Source organism: Aphis gossypii, chromosome 1, assembly GCF_020184175.1.
Source record: "Aphis gossypii isolate Hap1 chromosome 1, ASM2018417v2, whole genome shotgun sequence".
Taxonomy (NCBI): domain Eukaryota; kingdom Metazoa; phylum Arthropoda; class Insecta; order Hemiptera; family Aphididae; genus Aphis; species Aphis gossypii.
The window spans coordinates 18,930,129-18,941,577 of record NC_065530.1 but is presented as its reverse complement, the minus strand read 5'-3'; the positions used below and the strand labels follow the sequence as shown (position 1 = coordinate 18,941,577).

At 24.9% G+C, this 11,449-nt stretch overlaps 1 protein-coding gene across 1 annotated transcript in view; it reads right to left on the bottom strand.

Annotated features, from left to right (window-relative positions):
- Positions 1 to 11,449, bottom strand: part of LOC114124288 (PXMP2/4 family protein 3) — a 225,254-nt gene that overhangs the window by 182,959 nt on the left and 30,846 nt on the right. The gene's annotated exons all lie outside the window — the stretch shown is intronic.

Sequence of the window (11,449 nt, the reverse complement as noted above, 5' to 3'; positions counted from 1 at the left end):
TATGTTCTGTGATGCAAATCCATTGTTTTCTCCGGATCTTAATAGTCATCATCGGCTGCCCTATGACGTTATTAGATGGGTAACTAATGCACATATAATAATATACCTATCTACTGTATTACCTATTCGTATTTAATTACATGCAACCAAATCTTATCCGATTTTAAAACCATCAAATTATGTAGGTATAGGTATGTTGTATGTTATTACTCAACACGTAGTAGGTATAGGCAATTTTTTCTAATTCTCTCTAATCGAAAATAGGTGTTAGTCGATGATGTAATAGAAAGTTCTTGACAAAGTCAATTACAGCAACGGCGTCTTTGTGATCATCACACCGATCTTTGCAACTGCAACTGCAGTGTAATGTGTCGATGCACCATTGCACGCAGCAACAACATTATAATATGTAATTTAAATGATTTAATTTTAGTCGAGTAATGAACCTATAAAAAAAAAAAACTATATCAAGTATTAACGTTTTTTAAAATATGTATTTCCACATAGTTTGAAATAGTTACGAAACAACATTTTTTTTAAAAAGATTGAAGTTTTACTGTTTTTTAAGTTTTTTACTTTTTTGAATGACAACAGCATTTATAATTTAATATTCTGAAGAAAAATACCATTTGTAGTATTTTGATGTATAAAAATAAAATACCAGATAAGTATTAATTAGTTATGAGTCCTATTAAAGTGTAGACGAACAGAGTTGTGGATCAATATTTTGGCGGGCATTCTTGTGCCATGTCATTACAATTTAAGTTTATTCCAAAAATATAAATATTATATTTCATTCGATCATTGATTTTATAAATATATGTAATAGTTTTTGAGTATGTTTGTCTATAGTTTTTTATCCTATAGTGTCTATTCGAAAAATGAAGTCAATTAAAAAACGTACTTTCAATGTAAATATTTACTGAAATATCTATTAGAAACCTTTTACAACTGTTGGTATAGTTTTTTCATTTCTTAAAAATCTGGGTAGTAAGAAAGTTAAAAAAAGTTACTCTCCAGCTGAAGTATCTACTATACAAGTAAAAATTTTAAATCTAAATGTTTTTTAATTAATATAAGATTTCAATATTTTAAAATATTTGTATTTTTTTTTCCATTAAAATACCTGTAATAATCTTTTTATTCTTAACTTGAACAAACTTTGTTACGTAGATATGTATATCACAATAGAAGGAGGTTGACATAATCGGGATTCCGGTATTGTTGTATTAGGTATGACATAAATAAAAAAATTTGTCATAAACAAAATTGTTTATTTTAATTTTACTAGAGAAATAATTTATGATTACACATAGGTATTTCAACAGTAATTTAACGGCAACAGATAACTTAAAGGTATCATAATAATATAGCAGGTTATTCTTTTGTGTTAAAGCAAATAACATGGACCGATATAACAATTTTATGGCCATGTTTCACGGACTTCTTTCAGAAAAACGTGCCGATAATTTACATTTTTTTAGTAATATATAATACCTAATGCCATATTAACCGAAAATGCAATATTATAGTGACAAAAAAGTGTTTTTAAATGTGTCACAAGTCTAGGACGTTTTGATGTCATGCGAATTATTAAAAATTGAACAAAATTTAATTTGTAATACTTGTATGGTTATATGGGCTAGATTAACCGGAGGTAATACTCAGCTTGTTCATTACGTGTACAAAATTAAGAAATGTGCGACTGTAATAGTACATAATGTATTATGTTGCATTGATGACATGATGACTCATATATTTATACATAGTCAAAATACAACTATATATTATCAATTCTATATTAATAATTAATAATATATTAATTATTATTCTTTATTTTATGATTGAATCCTTTGACAATATAATTAACTATCAACTATAATTTTTTATGATATTTATGAAGAATGTCTATGAAATTGTTTTGTGTTTGAAGTATAGGTATATTAAAATGATTATATATATCATTCTTTGTAAAAAAATAAATTCCTAGCACCGTACTATTTTAGATAATGTCCTTAGCTGTAATTATTAAAAACATTTAATTGAGTTTGCTCTCGTTCATAAAATATAATCTAAATAGGTTATAATTTTTATTTATAATTGAATAAATCTTGAAAATTATAGTTTTTAAAATAATATTAATTTATGTAGAATAAATAATGAATTAATAATAATCTTGTATCTATTTATCAATAAAAATATTAAAAAAATTAACATTTTACATTTTTATAATAATTAAAAATCGTGTTAATTGATAAATTATTTTTTTGTCATTTAACTACCTATATACTATACTACCTTTTTAAAATTCTAATGTATTATTATTATTATTATTTTACTTTAAAAAAAAAAAAAAAATGTTTCGAAAATAGTATTGATAAAATAATATTATGCATTGTTTAAATGTGTATTTATATAATACTTAGAAAATACAATAATATTTTTTTTAACTTAATTTTGTAGCCATTAATATAAATTATATACAGGTATATCTTTATCGATCATGTATATTTTATATTATTTGTTTATGTAACTAAAATAATTATAACTCCATATTAAATGTGTCACAATTATGGACGCCCAATAAATATTACCATAGTATTACCTAATGACTTAGACATAATAAAACAATAAATGTGTAGTTTTTATTTATCAATATCAATAATAATACATTTGATTGTATTATATTTTCTATTTTTTCCTGTACTTATTACAATATATTTTAATTAATTTTAATAAACTAATACAAGACGTATAAGTTATGAAAACAATAGTATATATTTTATATTAATTATTAGTGGAAAAAGCATAACACCTTTATTTAACTTAAATTTGAGATTTTTTTTTTATTTTGCCCTCCCTCTCATTAAAATTTTATCTAGGGCGCTTGTGGCTACAATTTTATGTTAACGTATCCATAATTCATTATGATTTTATCAATAAATAAGTATGTCACATTAAAACGCTTGTGTCAGTAAAATTATCCTACGTACAATTTTGAGCTGAGAGAAAATGTTTAGTAAATTGTATTGTCGTGTAATAAATCGAAACAAGTATCTCCTACGTAAAAAAGTGAAATTTTTTATTTAGTATTCCTTTATTAATTAACTTCAATCCGTAGTATTATATTATAAGAAAGATTATTGTTTTAAAAAATATAACAATATTAGTTATCACTGATTATTTATATGGTATATAATATTATAATTGTTAACTTATCAATTTATGTATAAATATAAATAGGTAGCAGTAGAGTAATTCATTAACGTATTTCGAGTAGCTTCATTTAAACATAATTAACGATACGCGTTTCACATGTTATTAATGGATGTGATCATCAAGTATGTAGGTGCTTAATATGTTGTGGAATGATTTTTGTTTTAAATTTTTTTCATCGATATTTGGTAACGTATAATTGCCATACGCCTAATATTGATTATTTGTCTGTAAAGTGTCATGTTATTAACCGTGTGTCCATATATATATATTTGTATACTACGCAAAAGAAAATGATGCGAGTGGGTACACTAAATTTGAAAGTAAGAATAATATTTATCATTGTTACTTTCGAATAACTTTTTTAAGCGAAGGTGTTTATTTGCAAAAAAAAAAAATAAAAATAAAAATAAAATCGAGTATAAATTAGAGTCAAGCGAAAAAATAATAATACCTACATGAATATCTATCGTCTATACTCGTTGTAGTAACGTAGTTGAACTATTGCAGGTAAAGTAGGGAGCTTTATATTTTTGAGAAAATATTTCACGTAACATCTCCGTACCTACAGATATAATAGTAGTAGTAGCCATATATAGGTAACCGCCTACATAATATATTATAATATAAATGACATTTGATTACACACATTGAAAAAAATTAATAACATCATTGGTACTATATGTTTTTATGAGTTTAACTCTGGAAGGAAAAATCAAAGAGCGTGTCATATAGAAGGACGGAATGACGATAATATGTCAAAAAGTATTATTATAATTATATAGTACCTATTTGTATTGTATTAATTTAATATTGTATAACAATAAACCGTTGAATGTGCTGCAGTTATCGGTTGTTAAGTAGGTATGTATTATATATATATACCTATCTACAAATATACTTTTGTATAAATTAGTAATAAATATGTTTATGTTTGCCTTTACTTATGTGTATTTTTTTAGGTCAGTTGCTCATTTTTTTAAAAGATTACGAAAATATTTTAGCAGTTGACGTTTATTTTTTAGGCTGGCGCCGTTCATTTAACGGATATAGTATATATTTTGAACATTAGAAATGTTGAATAATTATTAATAATAAAAGAAAACACCATTATAAACCACCGTCGCCTTCGACATAACAATTTCCGTAGGTAGCCAATTTAGAATTATATACGGGTTGTCTCGTAACTAATTTTTTCTAAAATCTGAATTTTTTAAAATGATGTTTTTTTTTGTATCAATTAGTCGTGTTTATTTATTTTTATCAGTACACTTTGAACCAAATTATATAATATAAGATTTCAGTATTTAAATCATACGATAAATTCAAAGTCCGATGGAAAAAATTTGATTTAAAATACTTTTCTTTTTTTTTTTTGGAATATTATAATAATCATTAATATACTTGTGTAAAATATTACACAAAAACAAAATATATTATTCATAGGTACGGTACACCCCGTTAAGCAATCTCGTAACGCACCGAGTATGGAGTGATGTAACAATCGTTTGTATTTCGGTATCAACGTCATTTTTTTTCGTTAAATTAAACGCAGTTTAAGTATAATATGTACATTATACATATACATAATATAATAAATACATTATACTCTTATAGATAGGTGCTTGCTGTACAAGTGCGGTAGTGTTGGTATAGTTTTTTCATATATACTATATAGATAGATCTACACGGGATACGGCTTGCATTATAATTTAAGATCGTTTTACACAATTGCGATTGAAAAGCGTAATGGCCGCGGATTAAGAAATGTATACAACGCGTCGTTCACAACAGTATAATATTGTAGATAGGTATTTAAACGTATTTCTCAACGACGAATTTCACTGACATAATTCGCACCATCAGTAGATATATTAAATCAAAAATAATTGTCGATTTTGAGTTGAAAATGAACCTCGTGGTAAAACGTTACTTAAATTTATATTAATTTTATTGTTGCCCATACTTAGTTCGCGCGAAATAATTATGATATCTGTGATATGAAGTCAGAGTAATTAAAATTTAATAAATAATGTTATTACAAGGAAAATATTTTTAAATATTACCATACTGCCTGATATAAAATTCATTACACCAAATTGGATTGAATTTTAAAGTGAATGAATAATAATTGGAAAATATATTATGGGTGTAATATTTTGTTTTGGATGAGAAAAAAGAAAAATCATTTAGGATACACTGCACAGGTTTTAGCCAATCTGAAGACCAAACCATTAATATACGTAAGTTAATACGATAAATATAATCAATCTTATTCTGAACAAAAAAATTTAATTTTATAACTTTTTTTTAAATATAACAAAAAAAAATATCATATTATAAAAATAACACACTTATTGCTTATGATAAAGCAAATAGCAAACATAAAATAAATTGAAAAAAACTCAAATATGAACTACTTAACTAGTTAAAAAGTGAACTACAATGTCATCAAAGCGTATTTTTTAAAATAATATATTATTATTGTTTAGATAAAAGTTTTCAACAGCTAGATACTTACCATTAATTATATAAATACAATAAACTAAATTACGCAAATGGATATATATATTTTTTATATTATTATCATAAATTATAATACATAATATTTACGAATATTTTATGTTATTTTTTTTTTAATTCACAATATTTGAAATGATATTTGTCATTTACAACTTTTTATGGTTCGTAGTAATTACACTATATTTTAAATTCAAGAAAATGATTTAATGAACATTTAAAGTCATTAGTGAAGTAAGTCAAAAAAAGGAATTTTCAATTATATTTCAATACAAAAAACGTACTATACTACGTACTAAACACTATTAATAATATTATAGTATCTAAATTTCGAATGTTCATAAAATACTTTTTGATTTAGTAATATCTTAACACATAGGTACTGAAAATTTATAAATTCAATTCGCTAAGAACTTACGTTTTTGACTTACTACACGATTTTACTGTCAAGACCCATACTTATTCCGCGTTTATAGACCGCCTGTGTACTGAAAAATTAACATTTATAATACATTGTGTTTGGTATTTTATAATTTATTTTCTTATTGATATTTCCAAACGGAACAGTCGCGGCCTGCTTAGCATTCGGCGACCATGTCGGCCTGGGTATATCCCAATGATCTGTGCCTAATCGGATTTTCAGCGATTATTGCATCTCACGGCGGTCCAGGGCTGTATTACGATCGGGTTTTCCCGACGGGTGACCGCCGAGTAGGTCATCGACTCAATGCCACACGCGCGCGATACGACGCCGAGGAGCTAGCTGGCAATGATGCAACTCGTTCTCGGTATATTTTATAACATTAAAATATTATTATATTATGGTATATCTATTACAATCATTTATACTGGGAATATCCGCCTGCGTGATGTCCTAATAATTATGTTTCAAAGATTTTTTTTCACTCGACGACGATTGATGAACATCATAATCAATCATATTGTATTATAATGTATCGCATTAACTAAAATTTATAATATTTAAATATTTATTACATATATACCTATAGAGAGTGAGAGTAAGAGTGAGAGAGAAATTCTTTTATTACAAAACGGACAGTACATGGAATTTTTAAATAATGTTAGGTTCGTGGTAACATTTTCCCTGTATAATGTATTATGTTACTATTAAGTATAACAGCGGCCAAAAAATCCACTAATTCAGGGTATTTTTTAAGCCCCAATCACTCTGAGAATTAAATATACTATGTAACAAATTTAAACCAATTAAAACTCAATACAGTGCAGAATCTAGATAATTAATTGTAAATTAAAATAATATTTTATACGTAATACGTAAAATGTAATATTACTGTTACAATGGCTAATATGATTGTATTTATTAATTGATAATTAAGAACTATATAATATTTACTATTGGTAATAGTTACTAATTAGAAATGACTAATTATGTAGTATTACATGTATATCATTAGGAGCATAAATTGAAACAATTTTCGGTATAGGTTTTGGGTTGGTTCTTCGTTATTACGTAGCACTAAATTTAGTGCTTCCTGCGGCCCCGTGACCGCTCAAGGCACAACAACGATATAGTTACCTACCATGTGTTATATCATAATCGATTTCTGTCAATCATATTTCTGCACCATTTATAATAAATTAACTCTCGAGTCATTACTACATGGCTTTAGGGATTTTATTTATTTTTCTGACTTAAAATATGAGCGTAGGTATACTATCATACGTGTAGATAATGATTAAAAACAAAATATTTTGACTAATTTTAAGCTATATTTATAGGCTTATAAAATTTTCTATTTTTTTGTCTATATATTTACATTATATTTTTCACAATTTAAAATTAAGATTACATATAAAGTGTTTTATTCCACGCACCAATCAACAATAAAATAAATAGGAAAATAGGAAATGATAAGGAAATAGTTTTATCAAAATAAGAATGAAAATAACCGCTCATAATGGATAATACCACGAAAAGATTGCATTAAAAGGATGTCAGCATAGGTACTATATTTTATTTTTTCTCACTGACCCATACACAACATAGACCTTTTTCGATTTTACTGAACCAATCTAGTAATGTTCGTGTTTTAATATAAAAATGAATTGACCTATAAACATAAAAGCTTGGATAAAGTTCTCAATTTTCAATTCGATAATAGGTCAATTCACTCAAGTATTAAAGCTAACAACGCGAGATTGGTACTTTTAAACGTAATTGTGGCACGTGCTATGTTACGCGTGCTTAAAAGAGAGAAAACAAATATGACGCTGACATCCTTTCAATCAATATTACTTATCCATTTCTAATTACAAAATACACACATATAAATAGTTAACAAATATTTTCAGTTTACAGTAATTGAGATTGCAGTTATAATACGTATACTATTTTATTTACTAATAAATCTTGGTCGGGGCCAACTATAAGTAAATGGATAATATACTCTTAATATAATATTTTCACATTGTGCTTTTGGAAATGTAATAGGTATTTATTTACTGAACTTTTGAGTAATATGCATCTACAAATAAATATAGTTAAATTTTGATTCGTTTTTAAGTGGTTAAAAAGTCTTTTCGGGGTCTTAATAAGCTCCTCAGGTTTCTCCGATGTATTAATTACAGTATTAAAAACAAACAAGACCGTACTTGTAATAAGTATAAAGTGTAATTGTAGATTTACAATAGGCATATAATATAATATATTATATACATTTTGTTGTATTTATTTATTTTTTATTCATTGAATTTAATGTTGATAAAATAACAACCTTTAGTTATTGTTTTATGTTATATTATTTCTATTGTTTTAAATTATGTATGTTAGATTTTTCTAGGAATTTCAAAACTTGGTTTATGGTGTCCACGTTCGATCCGAGTTTCACGTTTGGGATGTTGAGTTCATCTGTGTACAGAAGGCATTTAAATATTTTATTTTTACGATTATGCCTTGGTAGTTGAATTTTTGGTTTGTGTTTTTTTTAAACTTATTTTAAAATTCGTTTGTACAATATAATATCTATAGTAATAGTATTTATTATTAAAACATTGAATATAGATAGTAAATGTAGTAAATAAAATATATTATACCATGCGAAATGTGTACGCACATTCAATGGCTTGTGCTATGTATACCGAAATATTTTATATATTAGAATCAAAACTAGTTGCTGTTTTACAATCAACTGAAATTCTATGAATGAATTTCATTCATGACGAAGTAACAACAGAACATAAATATGTATATAAAAATAGTCTGTATTACATTTCATATTATTTCCTTCCGTTTGTGTTCTTACTAAGTATTCACAGTTAACACGTAGTTATAATGTAAATATAACATAGTAATTAATGTCATGCTTATAGGTTGGTATATTAAAATATCAATTATTATTAACGTCAGTAGTTACCTAATTTGGCACTCTACTTAAGTTCTGTAACAAAGAAATTATTGAGCATTGTATAACTAGTATAGTGCTGTATATATATATATTATACATAAACACTATATTTTGATTATAATTTATAATATACGTTGCAACACAAAATGAGGAATTTACAATACATCAATATTTAACTATATAGGTAGATAATCTATTATTGCGGTAAAATATAAACTATTATAAATATTTTTATATAATTGTATTTTTTTATCTTTCGTCATATTCCATGTATAAATATAATATTATAACATCAGGCGAAACCACTGAAAATTATTGTAAGAACTAATAAGTAATTATTATCGATAAAAGAATAAAGTATAAATCATTATAACTTTACTAGATAATATTTTGATTATATTGATTAATACATTATTAGTTTATTTTAGGTGTACAATACGGTTATCAGATGTTCATAAAATGTTTACTAAAATTAATTTACTTATTTTCGCGTTTTTTATGAATTTTATTAAAAATCTAACTATACTTATAAAAATATAGTGACTATATTATAGATTTTCGATATTTTTTAATTGAGAAATAAACAACTAATGAGGATAGCTTTGTATTAAACTTCTAAGAACTTCTACACTGAAAAATAATTTAATCATCATTTATAAAAACAAAGCTATTTAATTTAAAAAAAATTAAATTTCTTTTACCTATAAATAGTTCAAACATAAAAAAAATTGTACTAGGAATTTATAAATTTGATCTCAATAAAATACAAACTAATCCTAATTTAATAACTAAAACCTTTCCAATATTTGATAATCGAAGCATTTTAAAGACAACTAATCATGTACTCTACAAATAAAATAAAAGCACATGATAAAATTAATAAATTCATGGCTCCACTTAGAATCTAAAATAACAAAAAATGAAATTTATGAATAATTACATTTCAAAAATAAAAGTGCAAGTAGAAAGGTGCAAAAGGAAAACTAATGATGCGTATTAAGCACATATGACCAACTATGATTGCTTCACGAAAAGATATTTAAACGTAGGTATGCCTTACTATATAATGTGATGTGTCCTCTAATTTTCAATAATTATATAATTTTTTACTTTTGTATAATATAGGTACTACACTATACATTTTAACATAAATAGCATGAAACGTTGAGGGCGAAAAAAAATCTACGCTAAAATTGCAGAACGCATAAAAATTATATGCTTATATGTAAACGCACTATTAAAAATCAACGTCAAACGCTATCATCATTGACAATAATATCTCAGTGCTCATTAAATAAATTGAACAGTAATAATTCAACTGTAGCATTTCAGAAAGTATGTAAGTATTTATGCCATTTTTATATTTTATGTAAATATAGTTTTCATGTAATAAATGTCATTGAAATGTTTAAAAATCTTCCCGGTATTTTGATATTTTTAGATAATATTTAGGAAGCAGTTGTAGTAGCATATGTATGCTGATTTGAAAATTACTCTTACGACTTATGTATTATAGTTACGATTTGCGTTATAATGGAATAACTTAAAAATGAGAACATAGATATTATTACACATATTTTTCCAACTGATATTTTATAAACACGTATATTTTAGTGTATTTCATTTTAAATAATAAACAATTGAAAATATTTTAAGAGCAGATAACGTTGTGTCTGTTTTTGCACAAACAAAATTAGCCCCTTCTGATAGAAAATAATTTAATGGTTTTAACAATTAATACATAATTGAAACTCTTATGTTTTGTATCTAATAATTCAATAAAACAAAATATTTATTTACGAGTTATACGTACACTATGATACATTCATTGAATAACGAATATCAATAATAATATCTGCAATGATCGGATATCTTTGGAACTTCAAAAAAAATAATGTATCTACGTTTAGTATCTAATAGATTATAATGTTGAAAATTAAATCGTTGAGAAATTAATTTTTGAAAAAAAAATCTTTAGTTTCTCTCTTTTGGGAATAACCTAAGATAATTAATAGGTATTTCTTATGACAGATCGTAAATTACATCGCTGATCTTATATCTTGATGTAGATTTATTTGCTTACTTACTCGTATATCAAAAAGTAATTGTAAGTAATGGTTTATGATGATAAAAAAAGTACGAAGTATAATTTTGTGTTTGTGAATGTTTAATATTAAAATATTCGAATTTGTATTTAGAGATATTATGTCATTCCGTTAGTTTTCACATCGTTACAATTTAAATATTAAATTTTTTTCGGTACACAATTTGAACTTCATCAACAAAAATTCGTCAAAATATGAATATTCACAAATTATTTTGTAGGT